We start from the raw sequence: 23,238 nt of genomic DNA, 5'->3' as shown, positions 1-23,238 counted from the left end.
TAAAATTTCTAACAACATTTTACATTTCTATTAATGTATTTAAGTTCTTTTTTTATGGTATATGGAAATCATTATAATTTTTTTTATCAATTAATTTAGTAAAACTTCATAATACTCTCTAAATCGATGAAAAAACCACAATAAAATCACTATTATCTTGAAAAACGAAGACAACAAAGGTTCCAAACCTCTTTGAACATCATCATATGTTAGTGCAACATACAACTATGCATTAAAACAATATTCTCGTATTTTTTAAAAATTTCTCAAAATCTATGTGTTAACAACCCCTATGAAAATATTGAGTTTTTGGTAAATACTTTATATACGCCTATAATCTTTAGTGTTGTTTTAAAATTTATAACCATATTCTATATTTGTATTAATGTATTTTAAGCTCCTTTTCATGGTATATAGGAATCATTATAATTTTTTTATCAATTAATTTAGTAAAACTTTATATTCCCTAAATCGATGGAATAACCACTATAAAATCACTATTTTCTTTAAAAAAGAGACAACAAAGGCTACAAACTCTCTACGAAAATATTGAGTTTCTGGTAAATATTTTATATTCTAAGCATATAATCTTTAGTGTTATTTTAAAATTTCTAACCACATTCTACATTTGTATTAAGGTATTTTAAGCTCTTTTTCATGGTATATGAGAATTGTTATAATTTTTTTATCAATTAATTTAGTAAAACTTCATAATACTCTCTAAATCGATGGATTAACCACTATAAAATCACAATTTTCCTGAAAAACAGGGACAACGAAGGCTCCAAACCTCTTTGCACATCATCACATGTTAGTGCATGATGCAACTATGTATTAAACAATATTGTCATATTTTTTGAAATTTTGTCAAAATCTATGTGTTAACCCCTACGAAAATATTGAGTTTTTGGTAAATGTTTTATATACTAAGCATATAATCTTTAGTGTTGTTTTAAAATTTCTAATCACATTCTACATTTGTATTAGGGTATTTTAAGCTCTTTTTATGGTATATGGGAATCGTTATAATTTTTTATCAATTAATTTAATAAAACTTCATAATACTCCCTAAATCGATGGAATAACCACTATAAAATCACTATTTTCTTTAAAAACGGAGACAACAAAGGCTACAAACCTCTTTGAACGTCATCATATGTTAGTGACTATGCATTAAAACAATGTTGTCAGATTTTTTGAAAATTTTGTCAAAATCTATGTGTTAACCCCTACGAAAATATTGAGTTTTTGGTAAATGTTTTAAATTCTAAGCATATAATCTTTAGTGTTGTTTTAAAATTTCTAACCACATTCTACATTTGTATTAAGGTATTTTATGCTCTTTTTCATGGTATATGAGAATATTTATAATTTTTTTATCAATTAATTTAGTAAAACTTCAAAATATTCCCTAAATCGATGAAATAACAACTATAAAATCATTATTTTCCTGAAAAACGAGGACAACAAAGGCTTCAAACCTCTTTGAATATCATCATATGTTAGTGCAGGATACAACTATGCATTAAAACAATATTTTTATATTTTTTGAAATTTTGTCAAAATCTATGTGTTAACCCCTACGAAAATATTGAGTTTTTGGTAAATGTTTTATATACTAAGCATATAATCTTTAGTGTTGTTTTAAAATTTCAAATCACATTCTACATTTGTATTAAGATATTTTAAGCTCTTTTTCATGGTATATGAGAATCTTTATAATTTATTTTTTAGTTAATTTAGTAAAACTTCATAGTATTCCCTAAATCGATGGAATAACCATTATAAAATCACTATTTTCCTGAAAAACGGGGATAACAAAGGCTACAAACCTCTTTGACCTTTTTCATATATTAGTGCATGATGCAACTATGCATTTAAAAAATATTATAATATTTTTTTAAATTTTCTCAAAATCGATGTGTTAACCCCTACAAAAATATTGAGTTTTTGGTAAATGTTTTATATTCTAAGCATATAATCTTTAGTGTTGTTTTAAAATTTCTAACAACATTCAACATTTGTATTAAGGTATTTTATGCTCTTTTTCATGGTATATGAGAATATTTATAATTTTTTTTATCAATTAATTTAGTAAAACTTCATAATATTCCTTAAATCGATGGAATAACCACTATAAAATCACTATTTTCCTGAAAAACAGGGACAACAAAGGCTCCAAACCTCTTTGAACATCATCATATGTTAGTGCATGCTGCAACTATGCATTAAAACAATATTGTCATATTTTTTGAAATTTTGTCAAAATCGATGTGTTAACAACCCCTACAAAAATATTGAGTTTTTGGTAAATGTTTTATATTCTAAGCATATAATCTTTACTGTTGTTTTAAAACATCTAACCACATTCTACATTTGTATTAAGGTATTTTATGCTCTTTTTAATGGTATATGAGAATATTTATAATTTTTTTATCAATTAATTTAGTAAAATTTCATAATATTCCTTAAATCGATGGAATAACCACTATAAAATCACTATTTTCCTGAAAAACAGGGACAAGAAAGGCTTCAAACCTCTTTGAACATCATCATATGTTAGTGCATGATGCAACTATGCATTAAAACAATATTGTCATATTTTTTGAAATTTTGTCAAAATCGTTGTGTTAACCCCTACAAAAATATTGAGTTTTTGGTAAAAGTTTTAAATTCTAAGCATATAATCTTTAGTGTTGTTTTAAAATTTCTAACCACATTCTACATTTGTATTAAAGTATTTTATGCTCCTTCTCATGGTATATGAGAATATTTATAATTTTTTTATCAATAAATTTAGTAAAACTTCATAATATTCCTTAAATCGATGGAATAACCACTATAAAATCACTATTTTCCTGAAAAACGGGGACAACAAAGGCTCCAAACCTCTTTGAACATCATCATATGTTAGTGCAGGATGCAACTATGCATTAAAACAATATTTTCATATTTTTTGAAATTTTGTCAAAATCTATGCATAACCCCTACGAAAATATTGAGTTTTTGGTAAATGTTTTATATTCTAAGCATATAATATTTAGTGTTGTTTTAAAATTTCTCACCACATTCTACATTTGTATTAAGGTATTTTAAGCTCTATTTCATGGTATATGGGAATTGTTATAATTCTTATATCAATTAATTTAGTAAAACTTCATAATATTCGCTAAATCGATGGGATAACCACTATAAAATCACTATTTTACTGAAAAACGGGGATAACAAAGGTTCCAAACCTCTTTGAACATCATCATATGTTAGTGAAGGATGCAACTATGCATTAAAACAATATTGTCATATTTTTTGAAATTTTGTCAAAATCTATGTGTTAACCCCTACAAAAATATTGAGTTTTTGGTAAATATTTTATATATTAAGCATATAATCTTTAGTGTTGTTTTGAAATTTCTAACCACATTCTACATTTGTATTAAGGTATTTTAAGCTCTTTTTCATGATATATGGGAATCTTTAAAATTTTTCTATCAGTTAATTTAGTAAAACTTCATAATATTCCCTAAATCGATGGAATACCACTATAAAATCCCTATTTTCCTGAAAAACGGGGACAACAAAGGCTACAAACGTCTTTGACCGTTAACATATATTAGTGCATGATGCAACTATGCATTAAAAAAATATTATAATATTTTCTCAAAATCAATGTGTTAACCCCTACAAAAAAATTGAGTTTTTGGTAAATGTTTTATATTCTAAGCATATAATATTTAGTGTTGTTTTAAAATTTCTAACCACATTCTACATATTTATTAAGGTATTTTAAGCTCTTTTCATGGAATATCGGAATCAATATAATTTATTATCAATTAATATAGAAAAACTTCATAATACTCCCTAAATCGATAGAATAACCTCTATAAAATCACTATTTTTTTAAAACGGAGACAACAAAGACTACTAACCCCTATGAACGTCATCATATGTTAGTACAGGTTGAAACTTTGCATTAAAACAATATTGTCATATTTTTTGAAATTTTGTCAAAATCTATATGTTAACGAAAATATTAAGTTTTTAGTAAATGTTTTATATACCGAAGCATATAACTTTTATTGGTGTTTTAAAATTTCTAACCACATTCTACAATTGTATTAATGTATTTTAATCTCTTTTTCATGGTATATGGGAATCTTAATAATTTTTTTATCAATTAATTTAGTAAAACTTCATAATATTCCCTAAATCGATGGAATAACAACTATAAAATCATTATTTTCCTGAAAAACGGGGACGACAAAGGCTCCAAACTTCTTTGAACATCACCATATGTTAGTGCAGGATGCAACTATGCATTAAAACAATATTGCCATATTTTTTGAAATTTTGTTAAAATCTATGTGTTAACCCCTACGAAAATATTGAGTTTTTGGTAAATGTTTTATATACTAAGCATATAATCTTTAGTGTTGTTTTAAAATTTCTAACCACATTCTACATTTGTATTAAGGTATTTTAAGCTCTTTTTTTATGGTATATGAGAATCTTTATAATTTTCTTTTCAGTTAATTTAGTAAAACTTCATAATATTCCCTAAATCGATGGAATAACCACTATAAAATCACTATTTTCCTGAAAAACGGGAATAACAAAGACTACAAACCTCTTTGACCTTTTTCATATATTAGTGCATGATGTAACTATGCATTAAAAAATATTATAATATTTTTTTAAATTTTCTCAATATCGATGTGTTAACACCTACAAAAATATTGAATTTTTGGTAAATGTTTTATATTCTAAGCATATAATCTTTAGTGTTGTTTTAAAATTTCTAACCACATTCTACATTTGTATTAAGGTATTTTATGCTCTTTTTCATGGTATATGAGAATATTTATAATTTTTTTATCAATTAATTTAGTAAAACTACATAATATTCCTTAAATCGATGGAATAACAACTACAAAATCACTATTTTCCTGAAAAACAGGACAACAAAGGCTCCAAACCTCTTTGAACATCATCATATGTTAGTGCAGGATGTAACTATGCATTAAAACAATATTGTCATATTTTTTTAAATTTTGTCAAAATCGATGTGTTAACCCCTACAAAAATATTGAGTTTTTGGTAAATGTTTTATATTCTAAGCATATAATCTTTAGTGTTGTTTTAAAATTTCTAACCACATTCTACATTTGTATTAAGGTATTTTATGCTCTTTTTAATGGTATATGAGAATATTTATATTTTTTTTTATCAATAAATTTAGTAAAACTTCATAATATTACTTAAATCGATGGAATAACCACTATAAAATCACTATTTTCCTGAAAAACGGGGACAACAAAGGCTCCAAACCTCTTTGCACATTATCATATGTTATTGCAGGATGCAACTATGCATTAAAACAATATTGTCATATTTTTTGAAATTTTGTCAAAATCTATGTGTTAACCCCTACAAAAATATTGAGTTTTTGGTAAATGTTTTATATACTAAGCATATAATCTTTAGTGTTGTTTTAAAATTTCTAACCACATTATACATTTGTATTAAGGTATTTTATGCTCTTTTTCATGGTATATGAGAATATTTATAAATTTTTTATCAATTAATTTAGTAAAACTTCATAATATTCCTTAAATCGATGGAATAACCACTATAACATCACTATTTTCCTGAAAAACAGGGACAACAAAGGCTCCAAACCTCTTTGAACATCATCATATGTTAGTGCATGATGCAACTATGCATCAAAACAATATTGTCATATTTTTTGAAATTTTGTCAAAATCTATGTGTTAACCCCCTACGAAAATATTGAGTTTTTGGTAAATGTTTTATATTCTAAGCATATAATCTTTAGTGTTGTTTTAAAATTTCTAACCACATTATACATTTGTATTAAGGTATTTTATGCTCTTTTTCATGGTATTTGAGAAGATTTATAAATTTTTTATCAATTAATTTAGTAAAACTACATAATATTCCTTAAATCGATGGAATAACCACTATAAAATCACTATTTTCCTGAAAAACAGGACAACAAAGGCTCCAAACCTCTTTGAACATCATCATATGTTAGTGCATGATGTAACTATGCATTAAAACTATATTGTCATATTTTTTGAAATTTTGTCAAAATCGATGTGTTAACCCCTACAAAAATATTGAGTTTTTGGTAAATGTTTTATATTCTAAGCATATAATCTTTAGTGTTGTTTTAAAATTTCTAACCACATTCTACATTTGTATTAAGGTATTTTATGCTCTTTTTAATGGTATATGAGAATATTTATAATTTTTTTATCAATTAATTTAGTAAAATTTCATAATATTCCTTAAATCGATGGAATAACCACTATAAAATCACTATTTTCCTGAAAAACAGGGACAAGAAAGGCTTCAAACCTCTTTGAACATCATCATATGTTAGTGCATGATGCAACTATGCATTAAAACAATATTGTCATATTTTTTGAAATTTTGTCAAAATCGTTGTGTTAACCCCTACAAAAATATTGAGTTTTTGGTAAAGTTTTAAATTCTAAGCATATAATCTTTAGTGTTGTTTTAAAATTTCTAACCACATTCTACATTTGTATTAAAGTATTTTATGCTCCTTCTCATGGTATATGAGAATATTTATAATTTTTTTATCAATAAATTTAGTAAAACTTCATAATATTCCTTAAATCGATGGAATAACCACTATAAAATCACTATTTTCCTGAAAAACGGGGACAACAAAGGCTCCAAACCTCTTTGAACATCATCATATGTTAGTGCAGGATGCAACTATGCATTAAAACAATATTTTCATATTTTTTGAAATTTTGTCAAAATCTATGCATAACCCCTACGAAAATATTGAGTTTTTGGTAAATGTTTTATATTCTAAGCATATAATATTTAGTGTTGTTTTAAAATTTCTAACCACATTCTACATTTGTATTAAGGTATTTTAAGCTCTATTTCATGGTATATGGGAATTGTTATAATTCTTTTATCAATTAATTTAGTAAAACTTCATAATATTCGCTAAATCGATGGGATAACCACTATAAAATCACTATTTTACTGAAAAACGGGGATAACAAAGGTTCCAAACCTCTTTGAACATCATCATATGTTAGTGAAGGATGCAACTATGCATTAAAACAATATTGTCATATTTTTTGAAATTTTGTCAAAATCTATGTGTTAACCCCTACAAAAATATTGAGTTTTTGGTAAATATTTTATATATTAAGCATATAATCTTTAGTGTTGTTTTGAAATTTCTAACCACATTCTACATTTGTATTAAGGTATTTTAAGCTCTTTTTCATGATATATGGGAATCTTTAAAATTTTTCTATCAGTTAATTTAGTAAAACTTCATAATATTCCCTAAATCGATGGAATACCACTATAAAATCCCTATTTTCCTGAAAAACGGGGACAACAAAGGCTACAAACCTCTTTGACCGTTAACATATATTAGTGCATGATGCAACTATGCATTAAAAAAATATTATAATATTTTTTTTAATTTTTCTCAAAATCAATGTGTTAACCCCTACAAAAAAATTGAGTTTTTGGTAAATGTTTTATATTCTAAGCATATAATATTTAGTGTTGTTTTAAAATTTCTAACCACATTCAACATATTTATTAAGGTATTTTAAGCTCTTTTCATGGAATATCGGAATCAATATAATTAATTATCAATTAATATAGAAAAACTTCATAATACTCCCTAAATCGATAGAATAACCTCTATAAAATCACTATTTTTTTAAAACGGAGACAACAAAGACTACTAACCCCTATGAACGTCATCATATGTTAGTACAGGTTGAAACTTTGCATTAAAACAATATTGTCATATTTTTTGAAATTTTGTCAAAATCTATATGTTAACGAAAATATTGAGTTTTTAGTAAATGTTTTATATACCGAAGCATATAACTTTTATTGGTGTTTTAAAATTTCTAACCACATTCTACAATTGTATTAATGTATTTTAATCTCTTTTTCATGGTATATGGGAATCTTAATAATTTTTTTATCAATTAATTTAGTAAAACTTCATAATATTCCCTAAATCGATGGAATAACAACTATAAAATCATTATTTTCCTGAAAAACGGGGACGACAAAGGCTCCAAACCTCTTTGAACATCACCATATGTTAGTGCAGGATGCAACTATGCATTAAAACAATATTGCCATATTTTTTGAAATTTTGTTAAAATCTATGTGTTAACCCCTACGAAAATATTGAGTTTTTGGTAAATGTTTTATATACTAAGCATATAATCTTTAGTGTTGTTTTAAAATTTCTAACCACATTCTACATTTGTATTAAGGTATTTTAAGCTCTTTTTTTATGGTATATGAGAATCTTTATAATTTTCTTTTCAGTTAATTTAGTAAAACTTCATAATATTCCCTAAATCGATGGAATAACCACTATAAAATCACTATTTTCCTGAAAAACGGGAATAACAAAGACTACAAACCTCTTTGACCTTTTTCATATATTAGTGCATGATGTAACTATGCATTAAAAAAATATTATAATATTTTTTTAAATTTTCTCAATATCGATGTGTTAACACCTACAAAAATATTGAATTTTTGGTAAATGTTTTATATTCTAAGCATATAATCTTTAGTGTTGTTTTAAAATTTCTAACCACATTCTACATTTGTATTAAGGTATTTTATGCTCTTTTTCATGGTATATGAGAATATTTATAATTTTTTTATCAATTAATTTAGTAAAACTACATAATATTCCTTAAATCGATGGAATAACAACTATAAAATCACTATTTTCCTGAAAAACAGGACAACAAAGGCTCCAAACCTCTTTGAACATCATCATATGTTAGTGCAGGATGTAACTATGCATTAAAACAATATTGTCATATTTTTTTAAATTTTGTCAAAATCGATGTGTTAACCCCTACAAAAATATTGAGTTTTTGGTAAACGTTTTATATTCTAAGCATATAATCTTTAGTGTTGTTTTAAAATTTCTAACAACATTCAACATTTGTATTAAGGTATTTTATGCTCTTTTTCATGGTATATGAGAATATTTATAATTTTTTTTATCAATTAATTTAGTAAAACTTCATAATATTCCTTAAATCGATGGAATAACCACTATAAAATCACTATTTTCCTGAAAAACAGGGACAACAAAGGCTCCAAACCTCTTTGAACATCATCATATGTTAGTGCATGCTGCAACTATGCATTAAAACAATATTGTCATATTTTTTGAAATTTTGTCAAAATCGATGTGTTAACAACCCCTACAAAAATATTGAGTTTTTGGTAAATGTTTTATATTCTAAGCATATAATCTTTACTGTTGTTTTAAAACATCTAACCACATTCTACATTTGTATTAAGGTATTTTATGCTCTTTTTAATGGTATATGAGAATATTTATAATTTTTTTATCAATTAATTTAGTAAAATTTCATAATATTCCTTAAATCGATGGAATAACCACTATAAAATCACTATTTTCCTGAAAAACAGGGACAAGAAAGGCTTCAAACCTCTTTGAACATCATCATATGTTAGTGCATGATGCAACTATGCATTAAAACAATATTGTCATATTTTTTGAAATTTTGTCAAAATCGTTGTGTTAACCCCTACAAAAATATTGAGTTTTTGGTAAAAGTTTTAAATTCTAAGCATATAATCTTTAGTGTTGTTTTAAAATTTCTAACCACATTCTACATTTGTATTAAAGTATTTTATGCTCCTTCTCATGGTATATGAGAATATTTATAATTTTTTTATCAATAAATTTAGTAAAACTTCATAATATTCCTTAAATCGATGGAATAACCACTATAAAATCACTATTTTCCTGAAAAACGGGGACAACAAAGGCTCCAAACCTCTTTGAACATCATCATATGTTAGTGCAGGATGCAACTATGCATTAAAACAATATTTTCATATTTTTTGAAATTTTGTCAAAATCTATGCATAACCCCTACGAAAATATTGAGTTTTTGGTAAATGTTTTATATTCTAAGCATATAATATTTAGTGTTGTTTTAAAATTTCTAACCACATTCTACATTTGTATTAAGGTATTTTAAGCTCTATTTCATGGTATATGGGAATTGTTATAATTTTTTTATCAATTAATTTAGTAAAACTTCATAATATTCGCTAAATCGATGGGATAACCACTATAAAATCACTATTTTACTGAAAAACGGGGATAACAAAGGTTCCAAACCTCTTTGAACATCATCATATGTTAGTGAAGGATGCAACTATGCATTAAAACAATATTGTCATATTTTTTGAAATTTTGTCAAAATCTATGTGTTAACCCCTACAAAAATATTGAGTTTTTGGTAAATATTTTATATATTAAGCATATAATCTTTAGTGTTGTTTTGAAATTTCTAACCACATTCTACATTTGTATTAAGGTATTTTAAGCTCTTTTTCATGATATATGGGAATCTTTAAAATTTTTCTATCAGTTAATTTAGTAAAACTTCATAATATTCCCTAAATCGATGGAATACCACTATAAAATCCCTATTTTCCTGAAAAACGGGGACAACAAAGGCTACAAACCTCTTTGACCGTTAACATATATTAGTGCATGATGCAACTATGCATTAAAAAAATATTATAATATTTTTTTTAATTTTTCTCAAAATCAATGTGTTAACCCCTACAAAAAAATTCAGTTTTTGGTAAATGTTTTATATTCTAAGCATATAATATTTAGTGTTGTTTTAAAATTTCTAACCACATTCTACATATTTATTAAGGTATTTTAAGCTCTTTTCATGGAATATCGGAATCAATATAATTTATTATCAATTAATATAGAAAAACTTCATAATACTCCCTAAATCGATAGAATAACCTCTATAAAATCACTATTTTTTTAAAACGGAGACAACAAAGACTACTAACCCCTATGAACGTCATCATATGTTAGTACAGGTTGAAACTTTGCATTAAAACAATATTGTCATATTTTTTGAAATTTTGTCAAAATCTATATGTTAACGAAAATATTGAGTTTTTAGTAAATGTTTTATATACCGAAGCATATAACTTTTATTGGTGTTTTAAAATTTCTAACCACATTCTACAATTGTATTAATGTATTTTAATCTCTTTTTCATGGTATATGGGAATCTTAATAATTTTTTTATCAATTAATTTAGTAAAACTTCATAATATTCCCTAAATCGATGGAATAACAACTATAAAATCATTATTTTCCTGAAAAACGGGGACGACAAAGGCTCCAAACCTCTTTGAACATCACCATATGTTAGTGCAGGATGCAACTATGCATTAAAACAATATTGCCATATTTTTTGAAATTTTGTTAAAATCTATGTGTTAACCCCTACGAAAATATTGAGTTTTTGGTAAATGTTTTATATACTAAGCATATAATCTTTAGTGTTGTTTTAAAATTTCTAACCACATTCTACATTTGTATTAAGGTATTTTAAGCTCTTTTTTTATGGTATATGAGAATCTTTATAATTTTCTTTTCAGTTAATTTAGTAAAACTTCATAATATTCCCTAAATCGATGGAATAACCACTATAAAATCACTATTTTCCTGAAAAACGGGAATAACAAAGACTACAAACCTCTTTGACCTTTTTCATATATTAGTGCATGATGTAACTATGCATTAAAAAAATATTATAATATTTTTTTAAATTTTCTCAATATCGATGTGTTAACACCTACAAAAATATTGAATTTTTGGTAAATGTTTTATATTCTAAGCATATAATCTTTAGTGTTGTTTTAAAATTTCTAACCACATTCTACATTTGTATTAAGGTATTTTATGCTCTTTTTCATGGTATATGAGAATATTTATAATTTTTTTATCAATTAATTTAGTAAAACTACATAATATTCCTTAAATCGATGGAATAACCACTATAAAATCACTATTTTCCTGAAAAACAGGACAACAAAGGCTCCAAACCTCTTTGAACATCATCATATGTTAGTGCAGGATGAACTATGCATTAAAACAATATTGTCATATTTTTTTAAATTTTGTCAAAATCGATGTGTTAACCCCTACAAAAATATTGAGTTTTTGGTAAATGTTTTATATTCTAAGCATATAATCTTTAGTGTTGTTTTAAAATTTCTAACAACATTCAACATTTGTATTAAGGTATTTTATGCTCTTTTTCATGGTATATGAGAATATTTATAATTTTTTTTATCAATTAATTTAGTAAAACTTCATAATATTCCTTAAATCGATGGAATAACCACTATAAAATCACTATTTTCCTGAAAAACAGGGACAACAAAGGCTCCAAACCTCTTTGAACATCATCATATGTTAGTGCATGCTGCAACTATGCATTAAAACAATATTGTCATATTTTTTGAAATTTTGTCAAAATCGATGTGTTAACAACCCCTACAAAAATATTGAGTTTTTGGTAAATGTTTTATATTCTAAGCATATAATCTTTACTGTTGTTTTAAAACATCTAACCACATTCTACATTTGTATTAAGGTATTTTATGCTCTTTTTAATGGTATATGAGAATATTTATAATTTTGTTATCAATTAATTTAGTAAAATTTCATAATATTCCTTAAATCGATGGAATAACCACTATAAAATCACTATTTTCCTGAAAAACAGGGACAACAAAGGCTCCAAACCTCTTTGAACATCATCATATGTTAGTGCATGATGCAACTATGCATTAAAACAATATTGTCATATTTTTTGAAATTTTGTCAAAATCGTTGTGTTAACCCCTACAAAAATATTGAGTTTTTGGTAAAAGTTTTAAATTCTAAGCATATAATCTTTAGTGTTGTTTTAAAATTTCTAACCACATTCTACATTTGTATTAAAGTATTTTATGCTCCTTCTCATGGTATATGAGAATATTTATAATTTTTTTATCAATAATTTAGTAAAACTTCATAATATTCCTTAAATCGATGGAATAACCACTATAAAATCACTATTTTCCTGAAAAACGGGGACAACAAAGGCTCCAAACCTCTTTGAACATCATCATATGTTAGTGCAGGATGCAACTATGCATTAAAACAATATTTTCATATTTTTTGAAATTTTGTCAAAATCTATGAGTTTTTGGTAAATGTTTTATATTCTAAGCATATAATCTTTAGTGTTGTTTTAAAATTTCTAACCACATTCTACATTTGTATTAAGGTATTTTAAGCTCTATTTCATGGTATATGGGAATTGTTATAATTTTTTTATCAATTAATTTAGTAAAACTTCATAATATTCCCTAAATCGATGGGATAACCACTATAAAATTACTATTTTTCTGAAAAACGGGAATAACAAAGGCTCCAAACCTCTTTGAACATCATCATATGTTAGTGAAGGATGCAACTATGCATTAAAACAATATTGTCATATTTTTTGAAATTTTGTCAAAATCTATGTGTTAACCCCTACAAAAATATTGAGTTTTTGGTAATTATTTTATATATTAAGCATATAATCTTTAGTGTTGTTTTAAATTTCTAACCACATTCTACATTTGTATTAAAGTATTTTAAGCTCTTTTTCATGATATATGGGAATCTTTAAATTTTTCTATCAGTTAATTTAGTAAAACTTCATAATATTCCCTAAATCGATGGAATACCACTATAAAATCCCTATTTTCCTGAAAAACGGGGACAACAAAAGCTACAAACCTCTTTGACCGTTAACATATATTAGTGCATGATGCAACTATGCATTAAAAAAATATTATAATATTTTTTTTAATTTTTCTCAAAATCAATGTGTTAACCCCTACAAAAAAATTGAGTTTTTGGTAAATGTTTTATATTCTAAGCATATAATATTTAGTGTTGTTTTAAAATTTCTAACCACATTCTACATATTTATTAAGGTATTTTAAGCTCTTTTCATGGAATATCGGAATCAATATAATTTTTATCAATTAATTAGAAAAACTTCATAATACTCCTAAATCGATAGAATAACCATATAAAATCACTATTTTTTTAAAACGGAGACAACAAAGACTACAAACCCCTTTGAACATCATCATATGTTAGTACAGGATGAAACTTTGCATTAAAACAATATTGTCATATTTTTTGAAATTTTGTCAAAATCTATATGTTAACGAAAATATTGAGTTTTTGGTAAATGTTTTATATACCGAAGCATATAACTTTTATTGGTGTTTTAAAATTTCTAACCACATTCTACAATTGTATTAATGTATTTTAATCTCTTTTTCATGGTATATGGGAATCTTAATAATTTTTTTATCAATTAATTTAGTAAAACTTCATAATATTCCCTAAATCGATGGAATAACCACTATAAAATCATTATTTTCCTGAAAAACGGGGACGACAAAGGCTCCAAACCTCTTTGAACATCACCATATGTTAGTGCAGGATGCAACTATGCATTAAAACAATATTGTCATATTTTTTGAAATTTTGTTAAAATCTATGTGTTAACCCCTACGAAAATATTGAGTTTTTGGTAAATGTTTTATATACTAAGCATATAATCTTTAGTGTTGTTTTAAAATTTCTAACCACATTCTACATTTGTATTAAGGTATTTTAAGCTCTTTTTTTATGGTATATGAGAATCTTTATAATTTTTTTTCAGTTAATTTAGTAAAACTTCATAATATTCCCTAAATCGATGGAATAACCACTATAAAATCACTATTTTCCTGAAAAACGGGAATAACAAAGACTCCAAACCTCTTTGACCTTTTTCATATATTAGTGCATGATGTAACTATGCATTAAAAAAATATTATAATATTTTTTTAAATTTTCTCAATATCGATGTGTTAACACCTACAAAAATATTGAATTTTTGGTAAATGTTTTATATTCTAAGCATATAATCTTTAGTGTTGTTTTAAAATTTCTAACCACATTCTACATTTGTATTAAGGTATTTTATGCTCTTTTTCATGGTATATGAGAATATTTATAATTTTTTTATCAATTAATTTAGTAAAACTACATAATATTCCTTAAATCGATGGAATAACAACTATAAAATCACTATTTTCCTGAAAAACAGGACAACAAAGGCTCCAAACCTCTTTGAACATCATCATATGTTAGTGCAGGATGCAACTATGCATTAAAACAATATTGTCATATTTTTTTAAATTTTGTCAAAATCGATGTGTTAACCCCTACAAAAATATTGAGTTTTTGGTAAATGTTTTATATTCTAAGCATATAATCTTTAGTGTTGTTTTAAAATTTCTAACCACATTCTACATTTGTATTAAGGTATTTTATGCTCTTTTTCATGGTATATGAGAATATTTATAATTTTTTTTATCAATTAATTTAGTAAAACTTCATAATATTCCTTAAATCGATGGAATAACCACTATAAAATCACTATTTTCCTGAAAAACAGGGACAACAAAGGCTCCAAACCTCTTTGAACATCATCATATGTTAGTGCATGATGCAACTATGCATTAAAACAATATTGTCATATTTTTTGAAATTTTGTCAAAATCTATGTGTTAACCCCCTACAAAAATATTGAGTTTTTGGTAAATGTTTTATATACTGAAGCATATAATCTTTAGTGTTGTTTTAAAATCTAACCACATTCTACATTTGTATTAAGGTATTTTATGCTCTTTTTAATGGTATATGAGAATATTTATAATTTTTTATCAATTAATTTAGTAAAACTTCATAATATTCCTTAAATCGATGGAATAACCACTATAAAATCACTATTTTCCTGAAAAACAGGGACAAGAAAGGCTTCAAACCTCTTTGAACATCATCATATGTTAGTGCATGATGCAACTATGCATTAAAACAATATTGTCATATTTTTTGAAATTTTGTCAAAATCGTTGTGTTAACCCCTACAAAATATTGAGTTTTTGGTAAAAGTTTTAAATTCTAAGCATATAATCTTTAGTGTTGTTTTAAAATTTCTAACCACATTCTACATTTGTATTAAAGTATTTTATGCTCCTTCTCATGGTATATGAGAATATTTATAATTTTTTTATCAATAAATTTAGTAAAACTTCATAATATTCCTTAAATCGATGGAATAACCACTATAAAATCACTATTTTCCTGAAAAACGGGGACAACAAAGGCTCCAAACCTCTTTGAACATCATCATATGTTAGTGCAGGATGCAACTATGCATTAAAACAATATTTTCATATTTTTTGAAATTTTGTCAAAATCGATGTGTTAACCCCTACAAAAATATTGAGTTTTTGGTAAATGTTTTATATTCTAAGCATATAATCTTTAGTGTTGTTTTAAAATTTCTAACCACATTCTACATTTGTATTAAGGTATTTTATGCTCTTTTTAATGGTATATGAGAATATTTATAATTTTTTTATCAATAAATTTAGTAAAACTTCATAATATTCCTTAAATCGATGGAATAACCACTATAAAATCACTATTTTCCTGAAAAACGGGACAACAAAGGCTCCAAACCTCTTTGCACATCATCATATGTTATTGCAGGATGCAACTATGCATTAAAACAATATTGTCATATTTTTTGAAATTTTGTCAAAATCTATGTGTTAACCCCTACGAAAATATTGAGTTTTTGGTAAATGTTTTATATTCTAAGCATATAATCTTTAGTGTTGTTTTAAAATTTCTAACCACATTATACATTTGTATTAAGGTATTTTATGCTCTTTTTCATGGTATATGAGAATATTTATAAATTTTTTATCAATTAATTTAGTAAAACTTCATAATATTCCTTAAATCGATGGAATAACCACTATAACATCACTATTTTCCTGAAAAACGGGACAACAAAGGCTCCAAACCTCTTTGAACATCATCATATGTTAGTGCATGATGCAACTATGCATTAAAACAATATTGTCATATTTTTTGAAATTTTGTCAAAATCTATGTGTTAACCCCTACAAAAATATTGAGTTTTTGGTAAATATTTTATATACTAAGCATATAATCTTTAGTGTTGTTTTAAAATTCTAACCACATTCTACATTTGTATTAAGGTATTTTATGCTCTTTTTAATGGTATATGAGAATATTTATATTTTTTTTATCAATAAATTTAGTAAAACTTCATAATATTCCTTAAATCGATGGAATAACCACTATAAAATCACTATTTTCCTGAAAAACGGGACAACAAAGGCTCCAAACCTCTTTGAACATCATCATATGTTATGCAGGATGCAACTATGCATTAAAACAATATTGTCATATTTTTTGAAATTTTGTCAAAATCTATGTGTTAACCCCTACGAAAATATTGAGTTTTTGGTAAATGTTTTATATTCTAAGCATATAATCTTTAGTGTTGTTTTAAAATTTCTAACCACATTATACATTTGTATTAAGGTATTTTATGCTCTTTTTCATGGTATATGAGAATATTTATAAATTTTTTATCAATTAATTTAGTAAAACTTCATAATATTCCTTAAATCGATGGAATAACCACTATAACATCACTATTTTCCTGAAAAACAGGGACAACAAAGGCTCCAAACCTCTTTGAACATCATCATATGTTAGTGCATGATGCAACTATGCATTAAAACAATATTGTCATATTTTTTGAAATTTTGTCAAAATCTATGTGTTAACCCCTACGAAAATATTGAGTTTTTGGTAAATGTTTATATTCTAAGCATATAATCTTTAGTGTTGTTTTAAAATTTCTAACCACATTCTACATTTGTATTAAGGTATTTTATGCTCTTTTTCATGGTATTTGAGAAGATTTATAATTTTTTATCAATTAATTTAGTAAAACTTCATAATATTCCTTAAATCGATGGAATAACCACTATAAAATCACTATTTTCCTGAAAAACAGGACAACAAAGGCTCCAAACCTCTTTGAACATCATCATATGTTAGTGCATGATGCAACTATGCATTAAAACAATATTGTCATATTTTTTGAAATTTTGTCAAAATCTATGTGTTAACCCCTACAAAAATATTGAGTTTTTGGTAAATGTTTTATATTCTAAGCATATAATCTTTAGTGTTGTTTTAAAATTTCTAACCACATTCTACATTTGTATTAAGGTATTTTATGCTCTTTTTAATGGTATATGAGAATATTTATAATTTTTTTATCAATAAATTTAGTAAAACTTCATAATATTCCTTAAATCGATGGAATAACCACTATAAAATCACTATTTTCCTGAAAAACGGGGACAACAAAGGCTCCAAACCTCTTTGCACATCATCATATGTTAGTGCAGGATGCAACTATGCATTAAAACAATATTGTCATATTTTTTGAAATTTTGTCAAAATCTATGTGTTAACCCCTACGAAAATATTGAGTTTTTGGTAAATGTTTTATATTCTAAGCATATAATCTTTAGTGTTGTTTTAAAATTTCTAACCACATTATACATTTGTATTAAGGTATTTTATGCTCTTTTTCATGGTATATGAGAATATTTATAAATTTTTTATCAATTAATTTAGTAAAACTTCATAATATTCCTTAAATCGATGGAATAACCACTATAACATCACTATTTTCCTGAAAAACGGGGACAACAAAGGCTCCAAACCTCTTTGAACATCATCATATGTTAGTGCATGATGCAACTATGCATTAAAACAATATTGTCATATTTTTTGAAATTTTGTCAAAATCTATGTGTTAACCCCTACAAAAATATTGAGTTTTTGGTAAATGTTATATACTAAGCATATAATCTTTAGTGTTGTTTTAAAATTCTAACCACATTCTACATTTGTATTAAGGTATTTTAAGCTCTTTTTCATGGTATATGGGAATCTTTATAATTTTTTTATCAGTTAATTTATTAAAACTTCATAATATTCCCTAAATCGATGGAATAACCTTTATAAAATCATTATTTTCCTTAAAAACCTAGAAAACAAAGGCTCCAAATTTCTTTGAACATCATCACATGTTAGTGCAGGATGCAACTATGCATTAAAACAATATTATCATATTTTTTTAAATTCTCTCAAAATCGATGTGTTAACCTCTACGAAAATATTGAGTTTTTGGTAAATGTTTTTTATTCTAAGCATATAATCTTTGGTGTTGTTTTAAAATTTCTAACCACATTATACATTTGTATTAAGGTATTTTATGCTCTTTTTCATGGTATATGGGAATCTTTATAAATTTTTTATCAATTAATTTAGTAAAACTTCATAATATTCCTTAAATCGATGGAATAACCACTATAACATCACTATTTTCCTGAAAAACGGGGACAACAAAGGCTCCAAACCTCTTTGAACATCATCATATGTTAGTGCATGATGCAACTATGCATTAAAACAATATTGTCATGTTTTTTGAACTTTTGTCAAAATCTATGTGTTAACCCCTACAAAAATATTGACTTTTTGTTAAATGTTTTATATTCTAAGCATATAATCTTTAGTGTTGTTTTAAAATTCTAACCACATTCTACATTTGTATTAAGGTATTTTAAGCTCTTTTTCATGGTATATGGGAATCTTTATAATTTTTTTATCAGTTAATTTATTAAAACTTCATAATATTCCCTAAATCGATGGAATAACCTTTATAAAATCATTATTTTCCTTAAAAACCTAGAAAACAAAGGCTCCAAATTTCTTTGAACATCATCACATGTTAGTGCAGGATGCAACTATGCATTAAAACAATATTATCATATTTTTTTAAATTCTCTCAAAATCGATGTGTTAACCTCTACAAAAATATTGAGTTTTTGGTAAATGTTTTTTATTCTAAGCATATAATCTTTGGTGTTGTTTTAAAATTTCTAACCACATTATACATTTGTATTAAGGTATTTTATGCTCTTTTTCATGGTATATGGGAATCTTTATAATTTTTTTATCAGTTAATTTAGCAAAACTTCATAATATTCCCTAAATCGATGGAATAACCACTATAAAATCACTATTTTCCTGAAAAACGGGGACAACAAAGGCTCCAAACCTCTTTGAACATCATCATATGTTAGTGCAGGATGCAACTATGCATTAAAACAATATTGTCATGTTTTTTGAACTTTTGTCAAAATCTATGAGTTAACCCATACGAAAATATTGACTTTTTGTTAAATGTTTTATATTCTAAGCATATAATCTTTCGTGTTGTTTTAAAATTTCTAACCAAATTCTACATTTGTATTAAGGTATTTTATGCTCTTTTTCATGGTATATGAGAATATTTATAAATTGTTTTATCAATTAATTTAGTAAAACATCATAATATTCATTAAATCGATGGAATAACCACTATAAAATCACTATTTTCTGGAAAACGGGGACAACAAAGGCTCCAAACCTCTTTGAACATCATCATATATTAGTGCATGATGCAACTATGCATTAAAACAATATTGTCATATTGTTTGAAATTTTGTCAAAATCTATGTGTTAACCCCCTACAAAAATATTGAGTTTTTGGTAAATGTTTTATATACTAAGCATATAATCTTTGGTGTTGTTTTAAAATTTCTAACCACATTCTACATTTGTATTAAGGTACTTTAAGCTTTTTTCATGGTATATGAGAATCGTTATAATTCTTTTATCAATTAATTTAGTAAAACTTCATAATATTTAATAAATTAATGGATCAACCACTATAAGATCACTATTTTCCTGAAAAACGGGGACAACAAAGGCTACAAACCTCTTTGACTGTTATCATATATTAGTGCATATGCAGCTATGAATTAAAACAATATTGTCATATTTTTTTAAATTTTCTCAAAATCGATGTGTTTTTGGTAAATGTTTTATATTCTAAGCATATAATCTTTAGTGTTGTTTTAAAATTTCTATCCACATTCTACATTTGTATTAAGGTATTTTATGTTCTTTTTCATGGTATATGGGAATCTTTATAATTTTTTTATCTGTTAATTTAGTAAAACTTCATAATATTCCCTAAATCGATGCAATAACCACTATAAAATCATTATTTTCCTTAAAAACATGGAAAACAAAGGCTCCAAACCTCTTTGAACATCATCATATGTTACTGCAGGATGCAACTATGCATTAAAACAATATTGTCATGTTTTTTGAACTTTTGTTTAAATCAATGTGTTAACCCCTACGAAAATATTGAGTTTTTGTTAAAAGTTTTATATTCTAAGCATATAATCTTTAGTGTTGTTTTAAAATTTCTAACAACATTCTACATTTGTATTAAGGTATTTTATGCTCCTTTTCATGGTATTTGAGAAGATTTATAAATTTTTTATCAATTAATTTAGTAAAACTTCTTAATATTCCCTAAATCGATGGGATAACCACTATAACATCACTATTTTCCTGAAAAACGGGGACAACAAAGGCTCCAAACCTCTTTGAACATCATCATATGTTAGTGCATGATGCAACTATGCATTAAAACAATATTGTCATATTTTTTGAAATTTTATCAAAATCTATGTGTTAACCCCTACAAAAATATTGAGTTTTTGGTAATTATTTTATATACTAAGCATATAATCTTTAGTGTTGTTTTAAAATTTCTAACCACATTCTACATTTGTATTAAGGTATTTTAAGCTTTTTTCATGGTATATGGGAATCGTTATAATTCTTTTATCAATTAATTTAGTAAAACTTCATAATATTTCATGAATCGATGGAATAACCACTATAAGATCACTATTTTCCTGAAAAACGGAGACAACAAAGGCTACAAACCTCTTTGACCATTATCATATATTAGTGCATGATGCAGCTATGCATTAAAACAATATTGTCATATTTGTTTAAATTTTCTCTTTTTCATGGTATATGAGAATATTTATAAATTGTTTATCAATAAATTTAGTAAAACATCATAATAATCATTAAATCGATGGAATAACCACTATAAAATCACTATTTTCTTGGAAAACGGGGACAACAAAGGCTCCAAACCTCTTTGAACATCATCATATATTAGTGCATGATGCAACTATGCATTAAAACAATATTGTCATATTTTTTGAAATTTTGTCAAAATCTATGTGTTAACCCCCTACAAAAATATTGAGTTTTTGATAAATGTTTTATATACTAAGCATATAATCTTTAGTGTTGTTTTGAAATTTCTAACCACATTCTACATTTGTATTAAGGTATTTTAAGCTTTTTTCATGGTATATGGGAATCGTTATAATTCTTTTATCAATTAATTTAGTAAAACTTCATAATATTTCATAAATCAATGGATCAACCACTATAAGATCACTATTTTCCTGAAAAACAGGGACAACAAAGACTACAAACTCTTTGACTGTTATCATATATTAGTGCATATGCAGCTATGCATTAAAACAATATTGTCATATTTTTTTAAATTTTCTCAAAATCGATGTGTTTTTGGTAAATGTTTTATATTCTAAGCATATAATCTTTAATGTTGTTTTAAAATTTCTATCCACATTCTACATTTGTATTAAGGTATTTTATGCTCTTTTTAATGGTATATGAGAATATTTATATTTTTTTTATCAATAAATTTAGTAAAACTTCATAATATTCCTTAAATCGATGGAATAACCACTATAAAATCACTATTTTCCTGAAAAACGGGGACAACAAAGGCTCCAAACCTCTTTGCACATTATCATATGTTATTGCAGGATGCAACTATGCATTAAAACAATATTGTCATATTTTTTGAAATTTTGTCAAAATCTATGTGTTAACCCCTACGAAAATATTGAGTTTTTGGTAAATGTATTATATTCTAAGCGTATAATCTTTAGTGTTGTTTTAAAATTTCTAACCACATTATACATTTGTATTAAGGTATTTTATGCTCTTTTTCATGGTATATGAGAATATTTATAAATTTTTATCAATTAATTTAGTAAAACTTCATAATATTCCTTAAATCGATGGAATAACCACTATAAAATCACTATTTTCCTGAAAAACAGGGACAACAAAGGCTCCAAACCTCTTTGAACATCATCATATGTTAGTGCATGATGCAACTATGCATCAAAACAATATTGTCATATTTTTTGAAATTTTGTCAAAATCTATGTGTTAACCCCCTACGAAAATATTGAGTTTTTGGTAAATGTTTTATATTCTAAGTATATAATCTTTGGTGTTGTTTTAAAATTTCTAACCACATTATCATTTGTATTAAGGTATTTTATGCTCTTTTTCATGGTATTTGAGAAGATTTATAAATTTTTTATCAATAATTTAGT

This window comes from Brassica napus, chromosome A1 (genome assembly GCF_020379485.1).
Source record: "Brassica napus cultivar Da-Ae chromosome A1, Da-Ae, whole genome shotgun sequence".
In the NCBI taxonomy this organism is placed as follows: Eukaryota; Viridiplantae; Streptophyta; class Magnoliopsida; order Brassicales; family Brassicaceae; genus Brassica; species Brassica napus.
This window is presented reverse-complemented; position numbering follows the sequence as displayed.